Here is a 14,078-nt window from a genome sequence, read left to right as displayed (position 1 = left end):
TGATGGAATACTCTTGTGACTAACAAAAGTAGTTGTTTTTGTTGTTCAGTCTCCCAGTCATGTCCGGGTCTTTGCAACCCCATGGACTGTAGTATGCCAGGCCTCCCTGTCCCTCACCAGTGGAAGCAGAGAGAACCTCAATTTCTGAGTATTTCTTATTTAATCTCACCACCATTGTTGTGATACATGGTGAAGTAGAAATAATCAGGACATAAAAATATGTTTTAGTGAATTAGATGCCTCACAAAAGTAGACATCCTCAAACATCCCTTCCCCCATTTAACAATAGTGTTTGTCTCAGCCCGTTACAGTGATGTCTTTGTCTAGGTGCTAATATTGTAAACATCCAACACTGTAATAGTACAATGCAAAGTGAAATTGAAAGACTTGCAAAATATTCAGGAATTCCTGAAGTCAGTATAAATGATATTGGATAGCTACATCACATGCAAAACTCTTGGCAAAGTAGTATCTAACAAAATTAAGCATCTAAAAACTACAAAAACAGAAAAAACACAGATGATGGTGGCATAGACATTTCAAAAGACTATTACTTAATTATCAAAGAGAACCTTGAGAAAGATAATTAAACCTTTTAATGTTTTACAAAAAATTAGTCTTTCTTTATGTTCCCACTGCATAAGTCAAAATTGTGACCTCCAAATTGTGAGTTAATCCAGCAAAAAGGCTCAAGAAAAAAATAGGTATATGTTTTAGTCCATTTTGGTTGCTATGACAAAATTCTATAGACTAGATAGCTTATAAACAGCAGACATTTATTTCTCACAGTTCTGGAGGCTGGGAAGTCCAAGATCAAGGTGTCAGCATGGTTCCATTCTGGTGAAGGCCCCCTTTCATTTCATAGCTGGCCCCTTCTTGCTGTGTCCTCATGTGGTGGAATGGACTAGAGAGCTCTGTGGTATTGCTTTTTAGAGAACACTAATCCTATTAATGAGGACTCCATCTCATGACCTACTCATCTCCCAAAGACCTCACATTGGGCATTAGAATTTCAACATATGAATTTTGAGGGGACACACATTGAGACCATAGCACTATGAAAATATAAGACAATGCAAGAAATTGAGTCTCAAGAGTTTTAGTTAGTTGATTTTACATAGTAGCATTACTCCTCTGATAACAATTTTCCAGTCATTTTATCAAAGGGAAAAAAGGAAGAAGAGCTGATGGCAAAGTAGAGATGGTAGAAATAGATGTGTCCTTCTTTGCCAATAAGTCAGTCAGTTCAACTGCTCAGTTGTGTACAACTCTTTGCAACGCCATGGACTGCAACACGCCAGGCCTCCCTGTCCATCACCAACTCCCAGAGTTTACTCAAACTCCTGTGCATTGAATCGGTGATGCCATCCAACCATCTTATCTTCTGCCGTCCCCTTGTCCTCCTTTCGTCAATCTTTCCCAGCATCAGGGTCTTGTCAAATGAGTCAGCTCTTTGCATCAGGTGGCCGAAGTATTGGAGTTTCAGCTTCAACATCAGTCCTTCCAATGAACATTCAGGACTGATTTCCTTTAGGATGGACTGGTTGGATTTCCTTGCTATCCAAGAGACTCTCAAAGACTTTTCCAACAGCACAGTTCAAAAGCATCAGTTCTTCAGCACTCAGCTTTCTTTATAGTCCAACTCTCACATCCATACATGACTGCTGGAAAAACCATACCCTTGACTAGATGGACCTTTGTTGGCAAAGTAATGTCTCTGCTTTTTAATATACTGTCTAGGTAGGTCATAAGCTTCCTTCCAAGGAGTAAGCATCTTTTAATTTCAAGGCCACAGTCACCATCTGCAGTGATTTTGGAGCCCAAAAAAATAAAGTCTGCCACTATTTCCACTGTTTCTCCATCTATTTGCCATGAAGTGACAGGACCAGATGCCATGATCGTTGTTTTTTGAATGTTGAGGTTTAAGCCAAATTTTTCACTCTCCTCTTTCACTTTCATCAAGAGGCTCTTTAGTTCTTCTTCACTTTCTGCCATAAGGGTGGTGTCATCTGCATATCTGAGGTTATTGATATTTCTCCCAGAAATCTTGATTCCAGCTTGTGCTTCATCCAGTCCAACATTTCTCATGATGTACTCTGCGTATAAGTTAAATAAGCAGGGTGACAATATACAGCCTTGACGTACTCCTTTTCTTATTTAGAACCAGTCTGTTGTTCCATGTCCAGTTCTAACTGTTGCTTCCTGACCTGCATACAGGTATCTCAAGAGGCAGGTCAGGTGATCTGGTATTCCCATCTCTTTCAGAATTTTCCACAGTTTATTGTGATCCACACAGTCAAAGGCTTTGGCATAGTCAATAAAGCAGAAGTAGATGTTTTTCTGGAACTCTCTTGCTTTTTCGATGATCCAGCAGATGTTGGCAATTTGATTTCTGGTTCCTCTGCCTTTTCTAAAACCAGCTTGAACATCTGAAAGTTCACGGTTCATGTATTGCTGAAGCCTGGCTTGAAGAATTTAGAGCATTAATTACCTTACTAGCGTGTGAGATGAGTGCAATTGTGTGGTAGTTTGAGTATTCTTTGGCATTGCCTTTCTTTGGGATTGGAATGAAAACTGACCTTTTCCAGTCCTGTGGCCACTGCTGAGTTTTCCAAATTTGCTGGCATATTGAGTGCAGCACTTTCACAGCATCCTCTTTTAGGATTTGAAATAGCTCAACTGGAATTGCATCACCTCCACTAGCTTTATTCATAGAGATGCTTCCTAAGGCCCACTTGACTTCACATTCCAGGATGTCTGGCTCTAGGCGAGTGATCACACCATCGTGATTATCTGGGTCGTGAAGATCTTTTTTGTACAGTTCTTCTGTGTATTGTTGCCACCTCTTCTTAATATCTTCTGCTTCTCTTAGATCCATGCCATTTCTGTCCTTTATTGAGCCCATCTTTGCATGAAATGTTCCCTTGGTATCTCTAATTTTCTTGAAGATATCTCTAGTCTTTCCCATTCTATTGTTTTCCTCTATTTCTTTGCACTGATCACTGAGGAAAGCTTTCTTATCTCTCCTTGCTATTCTTTGGAACTCTACATTCAGATGGATATATCTCTCCTTTTCTCCTTTGCTTTTGGCTTCTCTTCTTTTCACTGCTATTTGTAAGGCCTCATCAGACAGCCATGTTGCTTTTTTGCATTTCTTTTTCTTGGAGATGGTCTTGCTCCCTATCTCCTGTACAATGTCACGAACCTCCGTCCATAGTTCATCTGGCACTCTGTCTATCAGATCTAGTCCCTTAAATCTGTTTCTCACTGCCATTGTATAATCATAAGGGATTTGATTTAGGTCATACCTGAATGGTCTAGAGGTTTTCCCCACTTTCTTCAATTTCAGTCTGAATTTGGCAATAAGGAGTTCATGATCTGAGCCACAGTCCGCTCTCGGTCTTGTTTTTGCTGGCTGTATAGAGCTTCTCCACCTTTGGCTGCAAAGAATACAATCAATCTGATTTCAGTGTTGACCATCTGGTGATGTCCTTGTGTAGAGTCTTCTCTTGTGTTGATGGAAGAGGGTGTTTGCTATGACCAGTGCGTTCTCTTGGCCGAACTCTATTAGCCTTTGCCCTGCTTCATTCTGTACTCCAAGGCCAAATTTGCCTGTTACTCCAGGTGTTTCTTGACTTCCTACTTTTGCATTCCAGTCCCCTATAATGAAAAGGACATCTTTTGGGGGTGTTAATTCTAGAAGGTCTTGTAGGTCTTCGTAGAACCATTCAACTTCAGCTTCTTTGGCATTACTGGTCAGGGCATAGACATGGATTACCATGATATTGAATGGTTTGCCTTGGAAACGAACAGAGATCATTCTGTCGTTTTTGAGACTGCTGCCAAGTACTGCATTTTGGACTCTTTTGTTGACTATGATGGCTACTTCATTTCTCCTAAGGGATTTTTGCCCACAGTAGTAGATATAATCGTCATATGAGTTAAATTCACCCATTGCAGTCCATTTTAGTTCACTGATTCCTAAAATGTCCACATTCACTCTTGCCATCTCCTGTTTGATCACTTCCAATTTGCCCTGATTCATGGACCTAACATTCCAGGTTCCTACGCAATATTGCTCTTTACAGCATCAGACCTTGCTTTACAGCATTGGAAATTGCCATTAAGTAACCTAAACCTTTAAGTTTACAAGTCAGTGTTATGCAACAGTATGACTGTACTTAACACGGATTGTACACTTTAAAATGGATGAAGAAGTTAAATTTTATGTGATAGGTCTTTTTTTTTATATACTATCATTAAAAGACAAAACAAAAACTTGGGTCAACAGAAGGACAGTTTGATACTTAAATCAGGTATAATGAAAGATACATAGTGAATGGAGGGTAAGTGTTAAGAAGGTGATGAGTATAACCTCTTGAACCTTCACCAATGCTGTTTTTACTTCATAGAGTGATTAAATTTTAGAACTCAAAGAAATTTTAGGGATTCCATGATCCTCCACTTTAATTTAAAGACAAAATACTTTTAAGAAATGTTAGATTATTTGTTCCAGGTCACAAATAGAAATAACAAAATCAGGATGAGAATATGATTCCTGATATTTATTCCAGTATAATAAGTATATAAAAATATTTCACAGAAGATATTTTTAGATTTGAAAAATTAAATCCTGTGATGAAATTTCATGTAATGTTTTATATTACATGTCACATAGTAAGCCTAACAAATCTACAACAAAAAACGGGGAACTTCAGGCAGGTTGAAATAACTTTATAAAAATACTCAAAATGGATAGCTGACCTGCAAAAAATATGTAAAATACTCATAGGCCAAAAGTAAGGTGGGAGGTGAAAACCAGCTTGTTAAGCTGGCACTTATGCCACTGTTGTCATGGAGGCATTCACCCATCTCAGTTACCAAAAAGTCTGAGTTTTAACAGAAGACAAGGTCCCCCAAATGGAACTGAAACTCTCATTTGAAATCTGAAACCTTGAAAGGTAACATCCTCAAAAAAATAGTGGAGTAGAAGAAAACTGGAGAGCAAAAATCAGGGAGGATGAAAAAGATATTGTTTTTTTTTGGCACAGACTCCACACAGGTGTGTGTGTGTGTGTCCTCTGACATTTTGAAACCACAATCATCCCCCAAATGGATTATGATTTGAATTCACATAATCTGCATGATCTAGGAAACCCCAAGCTGCAGTAATAGCATAATGTAGTGCCAGGTTAATTACACCCAGGTTGGTAGAAAGAAAATAGCATATCCTCTCTCAAAGAAAACATTTTAAATCTCAAAATTCTCACAGATAAAGTCCTATAAAACAGTTCATAATCCCCAAACTGAAATCACGGAAATGAACTTCTGTGGGCAAAATTCAGTAGGAAAAACATACAACAAAGATAGACCCTTAGTAATTTCAGTTATTAGAAGTATTGCAAAAAAGTATAGGTGTGTATAGATGAAATATTTACTGATATTTTAAAAAATGAAACTGAAAATATGAGAAAGAAAAAAGATAGTGTCAAAAAACAGCAAGTACATTTTTTAGAGGACTAGAACTTTTGGAAGTGAAAATTGTAGTTATTGACATTAAAAACTCATCAGTAAGTTAAATATCAGGTTAAACACACCATAATATACCATATAGCACAGGGCACTATATTCAGTATCTTATAATAGTCTACAATAGGAAAGAATTTGACCTGAATCACTTCGCTTTTCACCTGAAACATTTTAAATCAAATATACTTCAAAAATATTTTGAAATAAAAATTTTAAAAAACAGAGTGGACATATCCAAAAAAAGAAAAAAGCCATAATAGAAAATTCATGAACTGTAAGATCTAAAGAAATGACACCAAATGCAGGACAAAATGTCATGTAGATGTAAAGTATAAACGGAAGCTTAAGAAAAATGAAGGTTAGAATTGGATTTTCAGAAGTATTGAAAGGTGAGATTGAAGAATAAAAATTTTCAAAGAAATGATAGCTAAAGTCCTCAGATTCAGGAAGCACATGAATTGAGTGCAATATAAAAATATATATGCAAAAAGTTAGACACATTGAAGTAAAATTACAGAAGACAGTAACAAAGAATCTTGAAAGTAGCCATTAGAAAAGACAGATTACCTACATAGAAAAGAATGACAATTTAACTGATAGCAATAGACTTCTCTGTGGTAAGGAGAAGAGTAAAGGAGACAGTGGAATAGTACAAAGAGAAAATAACTTTCAACCTAGAATTTTATAGTCTGCTACACTATAATGAGAGCAAAATAAGAATATTTTCAGACAAAAGCATAGAAGCAGTGGACTCTCACTACAAAAACTTTTTAAGGATTTTGAACTCAGAAAACATCTGAAATATAAGAAGAATGATTAGCCTAACAAAATTAGCAAACAACCATTTACTGTGTAAAACCATAGTAATGATAATAATGTAATCTTAAGATATAAAAACCTGGGTCAAACCTGGGTCAAACCCAGATCAAACCTGGGTCTCCTGTATTGCACACAGATTCTTTACCATCTGAGTCATAGAATAGGAAAATAGAAAAGTGGGAAAAACTATCAGAAAAGCTCAGAATATTAATATCAGATAATACAGGGCTTCCCTGGTGGCTCAGCAGTAAAGAATCCACCTGCCAGTGTAGGAGATGCAAGAGAGGCAGGTTAATCCCTGGGTTGGATAGATCCCCTGGAGTAGGAAGTGGCAACTCACTCCAATATTCGTGGCTTGAAAAATTCCATGGACAGAGCAGCCTGATGGGCTACAATCCATGGGGTGGCAAAGAGTTGGACACAACTGATCACACACACACAAAGGAAAAAAATTAGAGTAACTCAAAATATTAACATCAGACAGTATAAACTTTAATGTGAAAAGCCGTAAGGACAAAGAAATCAGCCACAGAAATAATAAAAGGCATAGTTGTACCAAAGAGACTGGGGGCTTCCCTGGTGGTTCAGCAGTCAAGAATCCACCTGCCAATACAGGAGACCTGGGTTCAATCCCTGGGTTGGATATATCTCATGGAAAAGGAAATGGCAACCCAATCCAGTATTCATTTATAACATTAGGATGTTAAACGTAATTCCCATGGTAACCACAAAGAAAATAGCTGTAGAATATACACCAAAAAAAAAAAAAAATGAGAAAGAAATTTAAACATTTCACTAGAAAAAAATCATTAAAACACAAAAGAAGATAGTAATGCAGGAAATGAAGGACAAAATACCTATAGAGCATATAGAAAACAAATAGCACGATAAAAAAAGTCCTTTCTTGTCAGTAATTGCTTTAAATGTAAATGGGTTAAAATTCTCCAGTCAAAATTGGAGAAAGAGATTGACAGAATGGAGAAAACCACATGAATCAACTACATGCTGTCTACAAGAGACTCATATGAAATCCAAAGACACAAACAGTTAAAAAGGAAAGAAAGGAAAAAGACATTTCATGCAAAGAGTAAACAAAAGAGATTGGGGGAAGCTATGCTAGTATCAGGCAAGGTACAGTTTAAATCAAGTTAAATTATAAGTGACAAGGAAGGACATTATATGAGAGGAAGATCCCCTGAAGAAGGGAATGGCAACCCACTCCAGTAGTCTCACCTGAGAATCCCATGGACAGAGGAGCCTGGCAGGCTATAATCCATAGGGTCACAAAGAGTTGGACATGGCAGAAGTGACTCAGTATGCATGCATGCACACACGGGAAGAAGATATATAACAATTATAAACATTTATGCACCTCCAGGGGATCTTCCCAATCCAGGGATCGAACCCCAGTCTCCCACATTGCAGGTTTCCTTACCATCTGAACCACCAGGGAAGCCCAAGAATACTGGAGTGAGTAGCCTACCCCTTCTCCAGATCTTCCCAACCCAAGAATCAAACCAGGGTCTCCTGCATTGCAGGCAGATTCTTTACCAGCTGAGCCACCAGGGAAGCCCTTTTTACACCTAATGACACACTAGCAAAATCTGAAGCAAAAGCTGACAATTGAAGGGAAAAATAATTCCATAATAATATTTGGAGACTTCAATACTCCAATAATAGATAGAATGAGACAGGAGATAAGTAAAGAAATAGAGAATTTAATACAATAAACCAACTAGATCTAATAGATATACAGAACAATCTTGTTCAGTTCCTAAGTCGTGTTTGACACTTACAGAACAGTCTACCCAACAGCAATAGCACACATATTCTTCTCAAGTGCAGATGAGACATTTTCCAGGATAGACCACATTTTAGACCAGAAATCAAGTCTTACAGATTTAAAAATATACAAAACATACAAAGTAAAAAGTATCTTCTCTGACTACAATGGGATGAAATTAGAAAATAAAAACAAAAGTAAAACTGGAAAATTCACAAAACATACAAAGTAAAAAGTATCTTCTCTGACTACAATGGGATGAAATTAGAAAATAAAAACAAAAGTAAAACTGGAAAATTCACACAATTGTGGAAATTAAACAATACACTCTTAAGCAACTATAGCACAAAGAAGAAAAACAAGGTAAATTAGAAAATGCTTAGAGACTAATGAAAACAAAAACATGATGTACCAAAACTTATGAGATAAAGCAGAAGCAGTGCTAAGCAGGAAATTTAAAAAGAAAAATGCTCCCAAATCAACAACTTTACAATTTAAGGAATTAGAGAAAGTACAGTGAAACTGAAAGTCACCCAGTCATGTCCGACTCCTTGCAGCCCCATGGACTGTAACCCGTGAGGCTCCTCTGTCCATGGGGATTCTCTAGGCAAGAATACTGGATTGAGTTGCCATTCCCTTCTCCAGGGGGTCTTCCCAACCCGGGAATCAAACGCAAGTCTCATGCATTGCAGGCGGATTCTTCACCATCTGAACCACCAGGGGAACTCATAAGGAACTAGAGAAAGAAAAACCTAAACTGAAAGCTAGCAGAAGGAAATAATAAAAATAAGAGCAGAGACAAATGAAATACAAAATAGAAAAACAATAGAGAAAATCAATTTAAAAACATGAATTTTTAGAAAAGAGTAACAAAACTGACAGACCATTAGCTAGATGGACTAAGAAAAAAGAAGATTCAAAATTACTAAAATAAGCAGGGACACTACCATATTTTTTACAGAAATCAAAAGGATTATGAGAATACAATGAACAATTGTATGCCAAAAAATTGGGTAACACAGATAAAATGGACAAATATCCTAGAAACATAAAACTAACCAAAACTAAATCCCAGAGGAATAGAAAATCTAAGTAGACCTATAACCAGTAATGAGATTGAATCAGTAATAAAAAATCTGCCAACAGAGAAAACCTGGACCCGAGTGTTTCATTTTTGAATTCTGTCAAACATTTAAAGAGGAGCCAATAACAATACTTCTCAAACTTCTATTAAAAGTTGAAGAGGAAAGAACACTTCCTAGTTTATTTGAATTTATTTGAGGCCAGCATACCTTAATACCAAAGCCAGGTAAAGACATTATGAGAAAAAATTATATGCCAAATCCCTATGAACACTGATGCAAAAATCAACAAAATACTAGCAAATGGAATGTAGCAGCATTTAAAAGAATTTACACCATGATAAATAAAATTTATTCCTGGAATGCAAAGATGATTCAACATACAAAATTTGATTAATGTAATATGCCACATGAATAAAATGAAGGATAAAAACGCACATGATCAACTCAGTGCAGAAAGTTATTTGATATCCTTTCATGATAAAATACTCAACAAGCTAGAATAGAAGGAAAATTACTTCAACATAATAAACATATATGGAAAGCCTATAGTTCACATCACACTCAGTGGTAAAAGACTGAACATTTTTCCTTGAAGATTAGGATCAAGGTGAGGATGCAGACTTTCACCACTTCTATTCAAAATACTAATAGAAGCTCTAGTCAGAGTAATTAGGCAAGAAAAAGAAATAAAAGACATTCAACTTGGAAAGAAAAGTAAAATTATCTGTTTGCAGATGATGTTATATGTAAAAAGAATTACACTCACACAAAAGCTGCTCAGTTCAGTTCAGTCGCTCAGTTGTATCCAACTCTTTGTGACCTCATAGAGCAAAGACTGCAGCACACCAGGCTTCCCTGTCCATCACCAACTCCCAGAGCTTCCTCAAACTCATGTCCATCATGTCGGTGATGCCATCCAACTATCTCATCCTCTGTCGTCCCCTTCTCCTCCCACCCTCAATCTTTCCCAGCATCAGGATCTTTTCAAATGAGTCAGTTCTTCACATCAGCTGGCCAAAGTATTGGAGTTTCAGCTTCAGCATCAGTCCTTCCAACCAACATTCAGGACTGATTTCCTTTAGGATAATCAATTGGATCTCTCTGCAGTCCAAGGGACTCTCAAGAGCCTTCTCCAACACCACAGTTCAAAAGCATCAATTCTTCAGTGCTCAGCTTTCTTTATAGTCCAACTCTCACATCCAAATATGACTGCTGGTAAAACCATAGCTTTGACTAGATAGAACTTTGTTTAAAGTTCAATGCCTTAGAAAAGAAAATGTGTGTGTGTGATGAAGAGTAGAGACTGCTGGGGAGAGCACTGTTCTAATTAAAAGAGACTAAGGAGACACACAAAACCCCAGCTGTACAAAATATTACATAAAATGTATTTGGAGAACAAATGAAGCAATTTGCCTGTGGTCTGAGTACTCTTGCCTGGAAAACCCCATGGACAGAGGAGCCTGGTGGGCTACAGTCCATGGGGTGGAGAAGAGTCGGACACGACTGAGCGACTTCACTTTCACTTTTCACTTTCATGCACTGGAGAAGGAAATGGAAACCCACTCCAGTGTTCTTGCTTGGAGAATCCTAGGGACGAGGGAGCCTGGTGGGCTGCCGTCTATGGGGTCACACAGAGTTGGACACGACTGACGCGACTTAGCAGCAGCAGCAGCAGCAGCTGGGTATTAAATAATATTCTAGAATTCATTTTCTTGGATGCATTAATGATATGATCCTGTAGTGGAATGCCCGTTTTTAGAGGATGCAACTGAAATACTTAGGGAAAAATATCATGAAGTCTATAGGGCTTCCCTGGTGGCTCAGACAGTAAAAAATCTGCCTGCAATGTAGGAGACCCAGGTTTGATCCCAGGGTTGGGAAGACCTCCTGGAGATGAGAATGGCTACCCACTTCAATATTCTTGCCTGGAGAATCCCATGGACAGAGGAGCCTGGTGGGCTATAGTCCGTGAGGTCACAAAGAGTCGAAAATGAATGAGTGACTAACATTTTTTTGATCATGAAGTCTCCACTTACGTTGAAACGGATTCAGCAAACACACACACACACAAGCTTATAAAGCAAAATATTAACAATAGCTGAATCTAGATGGTACATGTATGAGTGATACGAGTGTTTATTGTGTTTTTCTTCCAAATTTTCTGTATGCTTGAAAAACATTCATAGTAAAATGTTGGAAAAACAAAAATTATTTAAACATTTATAAAAGACAGAACTGTTAGAATTCTTAGAAAAGAATCTAAAGGAATTCTCTATTAAAGATACAGAGCTGAACTCAACAATGAACCAGCACTGTTTACAAAGAATGCCATTAACCCATTACTAAATAAGTGCCAAGAAAATAATGGTAATCATCCTTAAGATATAGGCAGTTGAAGTCACAATAACAATTATCTGTATTTCTAAACATTATGCATGTTCTCTGCATAAATATGGATGCTAATGGCTACAAGCATTATACAACCTGAAGCTCATAGATGTCAGTGTATTTTTAATTATTTTCAGTACCATAGACATCCAGCTTTGCCAAGGTTTTAATTAAGAGATTAATGAAATTCTGACTTAATATAAAATCTAACAATTTTTGTAAGCAAAATGACTAAGTAAATAGTTTACAATTTAACTAACATAGCACATGAATTTACCTGTATAAGTATGGATCTCACTGAAGTAGTGTCTTGGCATCTCTGTAATACTGCATTAATTGCAAAGGTTCCCAGGAAATGCTGCGTTTTTACATTCTGAGCTGGAGAAACAAACTTAGTAGCAAATTGATTTATCTGTTAAATATAAAAATGAAATATTGAGCTGAAGAAATATCTGTTAGTGTTGTGCTATGGTGATAAAAATTACTCCTTTAGTATCTGGCATTGATATTTGCTTGTACAATAGTAAGCAATGTGATTAAGGTTATATTTCTTACTAATTCAGGGGTTTTTGACAGAAGTGTAAAGATAATCATAAGGTTTATGCATCAGTTATGTCATATTCTATGACCTAAATTAACATGAAAAAGCTAAAATTAAATAATTAATGTTAAGTAGTTTTAATTATTCTTGCTATCAATCTGCAATTAATATTGAATTTTTCTTTCCTTTTTTTTCTAGTTATCTTTTATTCTACCACCCAGGATACCTTTCTCTTCCCCTCTCTTTTCCCCTTCACTTTAATACATGTGTTGAAAATCTGTCATGATATCCTATGATTTCCAACAAGCGCTGGAAACATCAATAAGCACTAAATTATGGGCCCTTCATCGTATTTTCAAACCCAGAACTGAAACTTTATCTTATTCTAGAGCTCCCATAACTTTTAACCCCTTCTCAAATGCCATGATGATCCAAGTCTGCTCTGAAATCCACCATGGATAATATACAAGGTTCTTCAGGATGGTTAGGAAGATAGGACCTGGAGCTTATGGCAACCTAATATTAAATATTAGCTTTCTAATTACCTTCAGCTGAATGTAGATTTTTCACCTTGCATGCAAAATCCCGCATTTCAGTCAGCTACATACAGATGACAGCTTCTTAGGAAGAGTGTTCTTACATTTTTCTGAAAAGAAAAAAGTTTTACTCTTGGGTGCCAGGTAAAAAATTCTTTTAAAAATCCCTAGAGCAACATAAAGTCGTAGTCTTCTATCATTTTGAAAGGTAGAACTTGGCAGCAGTAAGCGATTTGCATTAATAAGACTTTCTAATCTCACGAAGAGAAAGTTTTCCTTTATAGATTTGATTAGTTGTTAGTTGTTGAGGTTAAGGCCACCTGAAAGGAAACTGCTACTCATTTCTTCTACTGAAAGATATCAAAAGTAGAAGTAGGTTAGTCATAGTGAGGTTGCTTATCACCAGTGAACATGTCAGTTGAGTCATACAAGGAACATCTAAAATGGACTTTTGAGAAGTAAAAGTTTCCCTCTCTTAATCAGTAGTGCAAGGAAGGGAAAATTAGGCATTCAGTGACAAACAGGAAAACATCCTTTCCCGTAGACTAAGGACAGCTGAAGAGCCCATGAATGAATCAATCAGGGAGAAAAAAGCCAGTGCCCATATAAAAGGGAATCTTCTCTTCTTGTGTCTATGAAGAATGTCTCTTTGCTAATCCTTATCACTGCAACAATCCAGAGAATAGAAGTTACACCAAAGATTGAAGTAAAACTTTAAGAATTACATGAAGTGTATAATTATGCTTTTATAAATTATCATTTCAATTTGCTAGAAATTTAGATCCAAGTCTTTTGCAAAATTGTTAAATAGGGGCAGTTTGTAACAATCTTTCCTTCTTCCTTGTGGTTGCTCCTGTAGACCTTGTCCCTCCCTCACTGGTATCCCTTCTGGTCACTTTCTCTCTGATTCTGTCACTGGAACATCTGTGTGCTCTCAAGGGTGCACTAAGTGGCTTGATAATCTACCCCACAGAGGATGTGAGACCCTCCATTTGTATTTCATGGCATGGTTGCTAATAGACTACATGAATTTTGATTTTAAAATAGTAAGGCATATCTTTCAAGTGAATTCAATTTTGTGATGTGGTTGTTGATGATCATTATAAAATTAAAGATATATTTTCCTAGAATTAATTGGATAAGGAATTAATGGATAAAGCTGTTAATGCAACAGCTGTTAAAAATCACACATTTAAATAAGCTATTATAGATAAAAATATGAATCATTCTCAAAAATGTTAACAATTTCTAAAACATTAAGAAAATATCATCCAGTAATAACTGAAAATAAGATGTCCCAAGTATAGTATTTGTAAAGTACCTAAAGTTTGGTGTGTGCTTCCCTGGTGGCTCAGATGGTAAAGAATCTGCCTGGAATGCAGGAGACCCGGGTTTGA

General features: G+C 36.7%; 1 protein-coding gene across 2 annotated transcripts in view; it reads right to left on the bottom strand.

Annotated features, from left to right (window-relative positions):
* ERCC6L2 (ERCC excision repair 6 like 2) overlaps positions 1 to 10,023 on the bottom strand; it is a 176,592-nt gene extending 166,569 nt beyond the window's left edge. For both annotated transcript variants that reach the window (XM_081523003.1, XM_081522914.1), the window contains exon 1: positions 9,983 to 10,023. The gene's annotated coding sequence lies outside the window, so the exon portion shown is untranslated. The remainder of the gene's footprint in view (positions 1 to 9,982) is intronic.
* Positions 10,024 to 14,078: the final 4,055 nt, after the last annotated feature.

This window comes from Giraffa tippelskirchi, chromosome 1 (assembly GCF_054371585.1).
Source record: "Giraffa tippelskirchi isolate mGirTip1 chromosome 1, T2T-mGirTip1v1.2.pri, whole genome shotgun sequence".
Taxonomy (NCBI): domain Eukaryota; kingdom Metazoa; phylum Chordata; class Mammalia; order Artiodactyla; family Giraffidae; genus Giraffa; species Giraffa tippelskirchi.
Note: the sequence above shows the minus strand (reverse complement) of the source record. Positions and strands in the feature narration are given on the sequence as shown.